The sequence below is a fragment of the Callithrix jacchus genome, chromosome 16, assembly GCF_049354715.1.
Source record: "Callithrix jacchus isolate 240 chromosome 16, calJac240_pri, whole genome shotgun sequence".
In the NCBI taxonomy this organism is placed as follows: Eukaryota; Metazoa; Chordata; class Mammalia; order Primates; family Cebidae; genus Callithrix; species Callithrix jacchus.
In genome coordinates, this window is record NC_133517.1 from 45330295 (window position 1) to 45341026 (window position 10732).

General features: G+C 37.4%; 1 long non-coding RNA gene across 1 annotated transcript; it reads right to left on the reverse strand.

Annotated features, from left to right (window-relative positions):
* Positions 1-520: 520 nt before the first annotated feature.
* LOC118148510 (uncharacterized) lies at positions 521-9511 on the reverse strand. The gene is made up of 3 exons (XR_008477089.2): positions 9282-9511; positions 8606-8704; positions 521-1167 (listed from the first exon to the last, which is right to left on the reverse strand). It is a non-coding gene; the product is annotated as an uncharacterized LOC118148510 (long non-coding RNA).
* Positions 9512-10732: the final 1221 nt, after the last annotated feature.

Genomic DNA, 10732 nt, shown 5'->3' on the forward strand with positions numbered 1-10732 from the left:
TTTAAGTTAGACAGGAGGAATAACTTCAATAGATCTATTGTAAAACATGGAGCTAATACCAATATATTATAGTCTTGAAAATTGCCAAGAAATGTTAAGTATTCTCACTCCTTACAAAATGAGTATGTTAATTAGCTTAATTTAGCCATTTTACATTGTACACATATTCTAAAAGAATGTGTTCTATCTGATCAGTAAAGATCATATTTACTTGTCAATTAAAATTGTTTTCCATACTAAAAAAACAGAGATTTGGTTTTATGACTGATTTTAATCTGTGTGTAACAAACAGACTGGATTTGAATTATATCTGGGTTCTTGTGACAGTTTTGTGAAAACGAATATCAAGATAGAGTGAAATACGCTGTGCACACCATTATTGCAAAAACCAATAACTCAACATTTCTTTGGACAAAACAGCATGAAGATGGCCCTTCTGCACTGAAGAATTAGTTCACTTGATACCAGTCTTCAGTTAAGTAAGAAATGTTACATTAAAAAAAAACCCAGCTGACACTCATTTTTAAAACTGTTTATTCCATAGCATTTTTTACCTTTTAAATGAATTCAGCAAATTGCCAGCCTGTTCCTTCATATTAATCCTTTCAAGTATTTGAGCGGTTGCCAGAGCATATGCTGACATTGCAAAATCATTAAGTAACACATTTTCAGTAACAAGTATGGAGAGGAGAGTAAAGGAGATGGGAGCAGAGGGGAGGGAAGGGAAGAGTAGGGAAAGAAGTGAAAAAAAAGAAAGAGGAGAAAGAAAGGGTCTAAAAGAGAAAGAGAATGAATGATCAACTACAAATCCTACAGAATCCCTTCTGTTCACATCTTTTTGTTTGCTTTGTTTTCCCATCCCAGTAACACTTGTCAAGAATGTGTTCATATATTTTAAAGGCTATTATTTCTTAATGTCACTTTATAGTAATAACAGTAATAACTCTTCCTAAAGCCTTCAATTTTAATTTAGGAATGTTAAAGGAAGATGGATATCCACAGCAGAAAAATGGACACAGGTGCCCTTTAAAAGAACCAGGAACTATCTCTTCAGCGCACCAGGCTGAGTCACAGCTGCTCTTTGCTTAGCATGCTGATCAGGGATGCAAAGTGATGACAGGAAATGGTATTGACTCTGCGGATGAACTTTTCAGGCAGAAGGTCATTCTGTGGGAGATGCAGAAATGACAAAAGGTCAGCAATTCTGTTAGCTTCGTGGTTAAGTTTTCCACGGTCTTGCTTGTTAAGTAGATTATAGTGACTGTTTTCTTCATTATCCAATCAAAGCATGAAAAATAAATGCTCCTAAATCAACAGAGACAGATGAAATATTTCCAAAACCCACTTTTGGAAGAATGCATTAAAAAGAAGAAGCGATTGGAGAAACATGCAGGACTAAATATGACATATAATTGGTAGTTTATAAATGCCCTGGCATCCGCCCTGATAGCCAGATTAGTGGGTTTCCTCTTTAGATTTCACTGAAATAATTTTAGTCCTTGCCCACCAAGCTGCAAAAAGCTGAGAGTATAGGAAATAAATAATTTTTTAAACTGGTTTGATGTGAATTCTCATATCTAATGTATGAACACTCACATTTGCTCTTGGTAAACAAGCAGCAGCAGATAAACGATGGGCAGCAGAGTCTTCATAGCTACTTCTGTGTTTCCAAGCTTGAGTTGTGTGGAGTTTTTTGCATTTATATTTAAGCAGTTAGACACACATATTTAAGTATCAACTTGCAGGAATAAGACATGATATTCAAATGTCACTTTTATTCTCCAAATCACATCATTTTTATGTGAGGAGATGATTCCTTCCCCTCATTTTAGGAGATTAGTGATTTATTCCAAGATTTAACTTAAAATAATATAAATAATCTATTATGAGAAAAATTATTAACAGTAACAACTCTTTGTGAGAATCTTACAAAATCTTTTTTGTAATAATCTTTGTAATCTTTGTGTCCATACTTGACAATTATTCAATAATGACAACAATAGAAATTATTTTCTCAAGAGATTTATGGCTAATTTTATAACTGTTCCTGGCTCACTTTCCTGCATTTCAGTAACCTCTTCTATAAAATAAAAAGATTTGAATGAATCATTTTCAAGATTACCTTTGCTACTAAAATATCTTTCTAATGTTAATATGGTTTAAATGGACCATATGTATTTATTTATATTCTTCCTTAGCCTACTGGCCTACTTTAAGTGGCATCTGAAGCACGATTTCTCTTAAATGTTGATGATGTTTTATAATCTAGTCTTCCTGTCATTATATTCCCACATTTTAAATGGCATTATCCATTTCCATCTCTTTGGTCATGAAGCATATATCTTGCTGATGATCCATAATTAGGCCAGACCATTGATGAGTTTTGATGACCCAAAGCATCTCTCTCCATTGAGGCAAGGTTTATTTACTCAATTCTACATTTGCCAAAGCAGAAATGTTCATGCTTTAGAAGGTGCAGTGGAGGGCCTCCACAGTGTTCACAGTGACATGGGGACACTTTCATGTAAACACAGACAAAAAAAGTCTGAGAATCAGCCTGAAAAGAATGTTTGCTAAGTAGTTACTTTTGATAATTTGTTAAAATTCAAATAACTAAAGTAGATAATCAAAGGATGAGTACAAAGGGAGTGAACACAAGTATTCTGTAATAAGAGTGTAACATTAAAAGGAAACCACCTCATTAAACTCCATTAAGTGTACCTCCATGTAATTCTCATTTCCACAGCCAGAGATCTCAGGCATCTTTTAGCTACTTCTTGATCAATATCAAACCACTTACATTAGAACTACAAGGCAGTGCTGAAGTCCAAAACAGGTAAATGTGGATTAACTAAAAGGCAGAATTTTGTTACAAAATTCAGTCTAATACTTTTCTAAATTGTAGTATTGTGAATACTATAGTCTGTCTCCCAATATTTGTTCTCCCTTTATTTCAGAATAATTGAATCTCCATTTTTTAGCTGGGTAAATAATTTTGCAAATCAAATTTCCATTTCCCAGCCTTCCTTGCTGTATGATTATGCTCTGACAAATGAGATGTATGTGGAAATTTCCTCTGGCAGCTTCTTCAATATTATTTATGAATGAGCTAGCACACACCTGTCTCTTCATCTCTTCCTTCTTCCTTCTGCCTGGAACACAGATGTTATGGCTATACCATGTATATAATGGTACACATGTGTAAGGTAGCCTGGCAGTGTCAGACAAGGCTGGGTTCCTGGGCCCACCATGGATCAGTCCTATTAACTCCACACTGCCTTGCCCACCTCTGGACTTTACAATAAGGTAATAAAATTCTGCCTTATTTAAGTCATTGATATTCTAGACCTCTGTGATATGTAGTGAAACCCCATCTCAACAAATACCATTGGCAAGTCAAAATATAAATGAAATTTTATAAAAAGTTTATATAAAGACATGTGTGACACATCCAAACGGCTCTGAAAATAGCTAGAAAGAGTTCTAGTATGTTCCTAATCTGCATGGTTGAGAGCCAGCAGCTCAACTCTGTCACCCACAAACCAATTCGGTGGTCTTAACTGGGGATATAATCTTGTTTCGGATCATCATAGGTCTGACTTTCTATTTTAATTCCTACTAACTTCTGAGGACCTTATACAGAACAGTCTAGTAGCTAAGCCTAATGACCCAGAGCTACCAAAAGATCCATAAGTGACCCTAATCAAGACTTTTCCATAGCTATCTCAGAAAATATCTCTTCCTGGTGATTGTACATATCGATAAAACACTGGTGAGAAACTGCTTCTCCTGGATATGGGGAGTAAAAATCTGACTAATGTATTTGACTGATTAAATCATTCCAATTCAGTGTCCTATTGACAATGTTAACAGTAGACGTTCTGCTGTATTTTCAGAGGGGGTAAATAGTCAAAGGTGATGGAATTTTCCACCACTTCTCTATCAGTTTGGATCTGTCCAAGTCTTACTGTTAGACATTGTTTTCCATTTCCTAAATGTCTCAGAGATTTCCATTGTTTATATTGATTTCCTTTGTTCACCTAAGGGATTTTGAGGAAAATAAAAAGAGTCCACAGTAATTTAAAAGCTCTCTTCCTCATAACCTCCTATAATTACCTCTCAAGTTCACAGAAAAGAGAAGCCTCCATGAATATGTCAGGATATCCTAGTTTTTTCTTCTTGCACATGGAAGGCACCTTCCTAACTTAGTGTAGTCTGTATAAATCACACTTTGTTCACTGGCATACGGTGAAGCAAGATGTTTTCTTATTTCCTCTTCAGATAACCACATCTCATTTATTGCCTTGCAGTCCCTAATTATAGCATTTTTTCATTTTTGCCTTAAACAGTAATGACATTGTCCACTTCCAGTGCTGAAAACTTACTTGCCTAACTTGGCATTAATATATTATCTTAGTTCATGTTGTGCCATACACAATTATTAGGAATCACAGTGAAATCACTAGGAGTTCTAGTTTGTCTTTGCTGTGTTAGCCAATGTGTCTGTGTGTGTCTATGCTTCTGTGAAGAACTTTATGGTCTTCTTTTCACTTTTAAAGACAGAATATGACATTCTATGCCTATGCATTCCAAGTTTTACAGAGGAAAGCAAGTTTTGTAAATTTGCCACATTACATTGACTTATCTGAATGTTATTACCAGTAAGTCCTAGAAAATACAGTTTCTATTCTGCTTATCCTTAAATACCTACCAATGTATTTATGGATAATTGGCAAACCATTCATCAGGGGAACTGACAATATAGGAAGTAAGAAAAGATTGCTGCTCTTCTTTAATTTGCCTCTAGGGAGCAGCTTAAGCAGTAACATTTGAAACACAGAAAGTTGTCATAGATCTGCAAACAAAAATATGCATAGCACAGATAGTTGAGCCACAGCCCTAATTACACATTCTGTTTATCATACATATTATAACGCATATTCTTATTTTAGTAGTTTTTAGCTTTATTCTATTTTTGCCATTCATTTCAAGAGCTAGCCCACATGTCACCTTCTAAATGAAGAGTTCCCCTCAATAAAGTGAAAAGACAGCCTACGCAATAGCAAAAGACATTTGCAAATTATATATCCAATAAGTGATGTGAATTGGGTCATTCTTGTCACACCGAACTAAAACAGTCAAGAAGCCAGGTGGAGAAGCACTCAGGGAACATAACAGCACTCAGAATATAATTCTCTGCAAGCCTGGATGCTGAAATTGCCTGCCATAACCTGAAAAGTTTTATCTCGTGGCTACTGAAAACCTGCTGCAACTCTAAGACTAGTTTTACCTACTGCTATCAATCACCATTGAGATCTTGCCAGCTCCCCAAAACTTGACCAGTGCCAAATAACTTTCTAGAAAAACAATACATAACATTTCTCTTCTTTATAAAACTCCAAACCTTCTCTTTGTTCTTCAGACGTGCTGAAGCCCACCTTATCTGCATGTATCCCCCTCATTGCCATTCTTGTATCCCAAACAAAATGTTAAATTTAGAAATTATTCTCTATATTTTTATTTTGATTTCAACAGGCACATGTGTCTAAAATGTTTAAGGACTCCTGCTGTAGCCAGCATTTTCCTTCCATTCATTTACAGATTGGTTGGGCAGCCCTACTAGGATGTCATTTCCTCTTTATTGGGTACCCTTGATGGTCACCTAGGCGAGAGGCAACAGAGAGAAGCATGGGCTTTGGAACTGGGATCAGACTTCAGAAGGGACTCTCTGAAGTCAACTTACTGTCTATGAAACATTGTAACATTTACTTCACCTTCTCAATGACCATCTGAAACATGAGGACAATTATACCATCTTTATAGAGTTACTGAGACTAGCATCTGAGATCAGAGATGCAAAGTACTAGAAATAGTGCTTGATAAATAGTAGATGCTAAATAATAATGATATCAACCTCCCTTCCCATACAATTGTCCCCCTAAATGACTTTGCATATTATCTTTAATATATCTGGGCTTTACAATTCCTTCAAGAAACCTGATCTCCCTAAACCAAGAAGTGAAACACTGGAGTTGAGTCATACTGTATGTGATTGAGTGCTTATGGTGTGCTGCCTTACTCATTTGTTCTTCATGTATTCCATCACTGACTTTCCTAATGGCACACATGTAAGATTAAACTTGTTTATTCATTAGAAAAATAATCTTCCTCACTTATTTTGATAACTTTATAAAAACTGGCTCATTGGTCACTTTTCATAATTGCTCTCATTTGGGTGCTGGCTTATAATTTTATAATTACTAGCAAAGGCAAACTCTTACCTTTGGCAGCACATAAAAAAAAATAGCTGCCAAGTGCCCAGCAGCTCTCTGCTAAGGCAGCTGCATTTCTGAAAGATATAGTGCCAGAGATCAAAATTTTTGATGACACCCTTATAATTTAGTGGCTAGTCTTCTGGGAGCTTCTAAGGAACTGTTCTCTGAAAAGTCCCTGAAGTTTGTTTCCTTGGTGTCTTTTCAGCCTTTTAATTAGGCACTGAATTATCCTCTGTAGTCTAGAAATAGGGGACTCCCGAAGAAAGCACATTGGTCTTTTATTGCATCTGTGCAGTATTTCCCAATCTGACATCAATATCCCTGTCTCTAACATGCCCAGGGCAAATGGCGTTAAGTAATGTGTACCAAAGGCTATGGCTGCGAGATTTCTCTTTAAGAACTCATATGTACACTACAGGGGGTTTCCCAATAGTTAACACCTCCACCAGTGGGTCTCAAAACTAGTAAAATTATTGGGAACTTTTGCTTAGGAAATGAAAGAATCAAAATGCTGGGACCTTAGAAATGGTTGTTTTTGAGATGACATGTAAACTATTAAGAGAGAAGCCTTTTTGGGCAGCAGAAGGAAACATTTAAAAAACAGGGAAAGAGAGTGACTTCTACCAGTGAGCAAGGGTTAGGGGAGGGTTAGGAGACCAGGCAGAGAACAAACAGCACATTACTAACATGTACCCACTCATCCTTCACTGTTGAGCATTTCCCTCCCAACATTTCCCTGTGCGTGTTTTTTTTTTCTTTATCACCCTTTGTGGAATAATATAGTTCCTCAACTTGCATATAAACCAAGTAGGGAGGAAAAGGAGCAGTAAAAGGCCCACACCTGTAGCCATTCAAAGTGCTCGCATTTTCCAGAGTTCAGCAAATGTCATTTTCTGAATGCCTAATTTTTTTTTTTTTTTTTTTGAAAAGAGTCTTACTCTGTTTCTTAGGCTGGAGTGCAATGGCATGATCTTGGCTTACTGCAAACTCCACCTCCCAGGCTCAAGCAGTTCTCCTGTCTCAGCCTCCCAAGTGGCTGGGGTTACAGGGGTGCACCACTACACCTGGGTAATTTTTGCATTTTTGGTAGAGACAGGGTTTCGCCATGTTGGCCAGGCTGATCTCAAACTCCCAACCTCAGGTGATCTGCCCACCTTAGCCTCCCAAAGTGCTGGGATTACAGGCATGAGTCACTGCTCCCAGTCTGAATGTCTAATCTTTTGAGATTATTTCTATTTAACTGGTTTCCAGGATGGATCAGAAGTAACCAGTTAGCATGTAAGAGTCTAAATACCATTTTCGCAAAGAAAAATGAAGAAACGATGAAGTTAAACTTCCTTACCTAGTAGCACTCATAGCAAAGACAATGATTTCAGTAGTTTCAGTTAAGAAGTAAGCAGAAAAGTAACTCAAACATCTGGAGTCTTGTCTTTTTCCCTTTTTTTTTTTGTTTTTGTTTTTTGAAATAAAGTCATCATGTAAAGATAATAAAGGAATCTACTGGAAAATTGGTGATTCTCTAAATATCTAACACCTCCTAACTAATAACTTGAAAGTGCTTCCTTTTGAATATCATAACACAAATGTATAACACTTTTCTGTTAGCCTAATAGAATAGAGGCATTTCTAATTTAAAATGTAAGGTTGACGATTCGCAAGAAATGCTCATTAAGTCTCATGCTATCTCTTGTTGTAAGTGTGGTAAAACTTTTCTCTTTGGACATGCTTAAGATCGATCACCAAGGGACCCTTGAGTAGAAGAAGAAAACTCGGTTTTAGTTTATGAGCACTTAACCATATAATGCCCTCACTAATCAGTGTAGCTGTGGGGTTTTCACCACACCCTCTCCACATGTAAGGTATTTGGCAAACTCCTGCTAATTGAATTGATAGTTAAACAAGATTCAGACCTTAAAATCTAGAAAAGCCAGACACTATTTTAGCAAACACACTGCACAGGACTAAAAGTATCTCAAGCTGTTATATTTGCATTACTGTGAAATTGAATAAAGGAAGTTGAAGATCTAGATATAGGAGTATGTTTAAATATTATCCCTTAAGTTATTTGCTTAGTTTCTAAGGCATGTTAATCTCCCTCTGTTTTATATGTAGTTGTGGGAGGTCTAAATGCAGAGCCAACAGGGAGTGCTTTGTGAAGCTCAGCTCTGTGGTGTCAGCAATGAGGGAGTGTTGGGGGGCTCTGGGCCCTGTCTTGGTAGGCAGAGCTGGAGTGCAGTGAGGACTGGCTTATTATGCATCAGGCCATTTCTCGCCTCGCTATTGGCCTACGGAAAAAGAGACAAGCCTATGCCTTGTTGGCTGGGCAGTACCTGGTGTTGAGGATCTTCCGTTAACCATCCAACTTGGTCATCATCACACCACTTTTACTATCTGACAGGGTAGGAAGCTATGAACACCTCAGCAGACTCCTAGAGGAAACAAATAAGATTATAAGATTGCAAAGGATTTGGTTTTATAGCTCTCAAGTCTATCCAATTCCTGCTAAAGGCCACAGTGTTTGCAAACATCCAGGGAAAAAGAGAGAAAAGGAGCAAATTACCTTCCCTTTAGAAGAGGAGGGAAAACATTTGCTGGGTTGCAAAGAAAATTAAGAAAGTAGCCAAAACTCTTGGAAGCTGGCACTTTTTGACATAGTGTCCAAATACAAAGTGTTACTGATGGCAAGATTAATTTCTTCTTGTACCTCTGTACATACTTGATGTGAAGTATTTCCAGGGTAAGGCCTGAGGCACTCAGAAGCTAAAGCTCGCCAAATTTAATATATCCCGCTTCCCCTCTCCCAACCCTCTCCATTGAAAAGAGAAAGAAAATGCAGGTTTCTTTCATCTATTACCAGCTACAGACGACAAAATTTTGTTATTTGAAGCAGCTGTGTCTTCTCTTTAACTCAATAGAAATTGTATGCCATGCAGTGCATGCCAGGTGGAGACAAATTCATCTCTTAGCATGAATGTCTTGCATCACATAACCCAAAGGAGTGCTGACCTGGGTCCAAGAAAAAAGTGATCCTTCTTCTAGTCAAGTGAGGATACCCACAGTCTTTCTCCAGCATAATGTTTAAACTCTCCCCCAAGTTCTGAGCGCTCTGGCTCTCTCTAGCCAGCTTTTAGCAGTCAGCTTCCAACACTGAGGATTTCTTCTGTCCCACCTGTCTGTTTCTGGGAGGAGCTTGGAAGGAGAGCAGCCCTGCAGCCCCGTGTGTGCTGAGAACATTCAAAGGTGACCTGGTCCAGCCCCTCCTCCTTCCTTCTTCCCCTGACTCCTCCTCCACTCTTCCTCCCACTGATGGCTCTAGAACCGCAGAACAGTTGATTACAATATTGCTGTTAACCACACAGCAAATATTTCAGATAGTTTTTAGTTATGAATAAAAAAGATGCTGGTTTATGTGGTATCAAAATTCAAATTTTTGCATCATCTCAAATTATGGAAACGATTTCCTAAGCAATATTGTATAGTGGCAACACCCAGACTATACAATCAGCCTGAGCCCAAATTTTCCCCTCATTGTAAGATACTTGAGAAATTCAGGAAACCTTCCATAGCCTCAATATCCTCATTAGTAAAATAAGAATCATTCGAGGATTAAATGAAATAATCTATATAAAGATCTTATTATCTTCCTGGCACATGATAATTGTTTAATAAATGTTCAATGTTTTCATTAAATTCTAAACCTATAGTACATCTGTGCCAGTGATATCATATTTAAAGGGTACAAAAATTATTAATAAAAGCAAAATTCTCAATATGTATTGGAAAATTAAGATTGAAATAAAAGAAATTAAACCCCTAAATAAAACAAGTGTGTAAACAACATATGTCACAGTCAACACTTTCCTAGGAAAAGACTATACTTTGTAGTAAACATGAAACTAGAAACTTAGCAGAATTAATAAGGTGAGACTTCAGGTCATAATATCTGCAGCCTTGGCATTACCATTTAGCATCGTAAACTCACTGACCTTGTCACAAACTGAGTTGTTCCTACATATGACACAGTGTTGAACATGTCTGTTGGTCCCCAGAAAAAGAGAAGTTAAAAAGTATGACTTTTGACCTTTTTATAGGTTGAACTGTGTCCTCCAAATAGACATGTTTAAAGCCTAATCCCCAGTACCTTAGAATGTGACCTTACCTGCTAATAGGGTCTTTAAAGGTAATCAAATTAAAATGAGGTCTTTAGGATTGGGCCTTAATCCAGTATGACTTGTGTACTTACACAAAAGGGAAATCTGGACACAGAGAGAAACACACGCAGAGAGGACATCATGTGAGCATGAAGGCAGAGATTGGGGTAATGCACCAAAGGCCAAGGAAGATCGAAGATTTCCAGCAAACCACCAGAAGCCAAGAGCGAGGCATGGAGCAGACTCTCCCCCAGAGCCCTCAGAAGGTGCCAATCCTGCTGACACCTTGATCTTGGACTTCAAGCC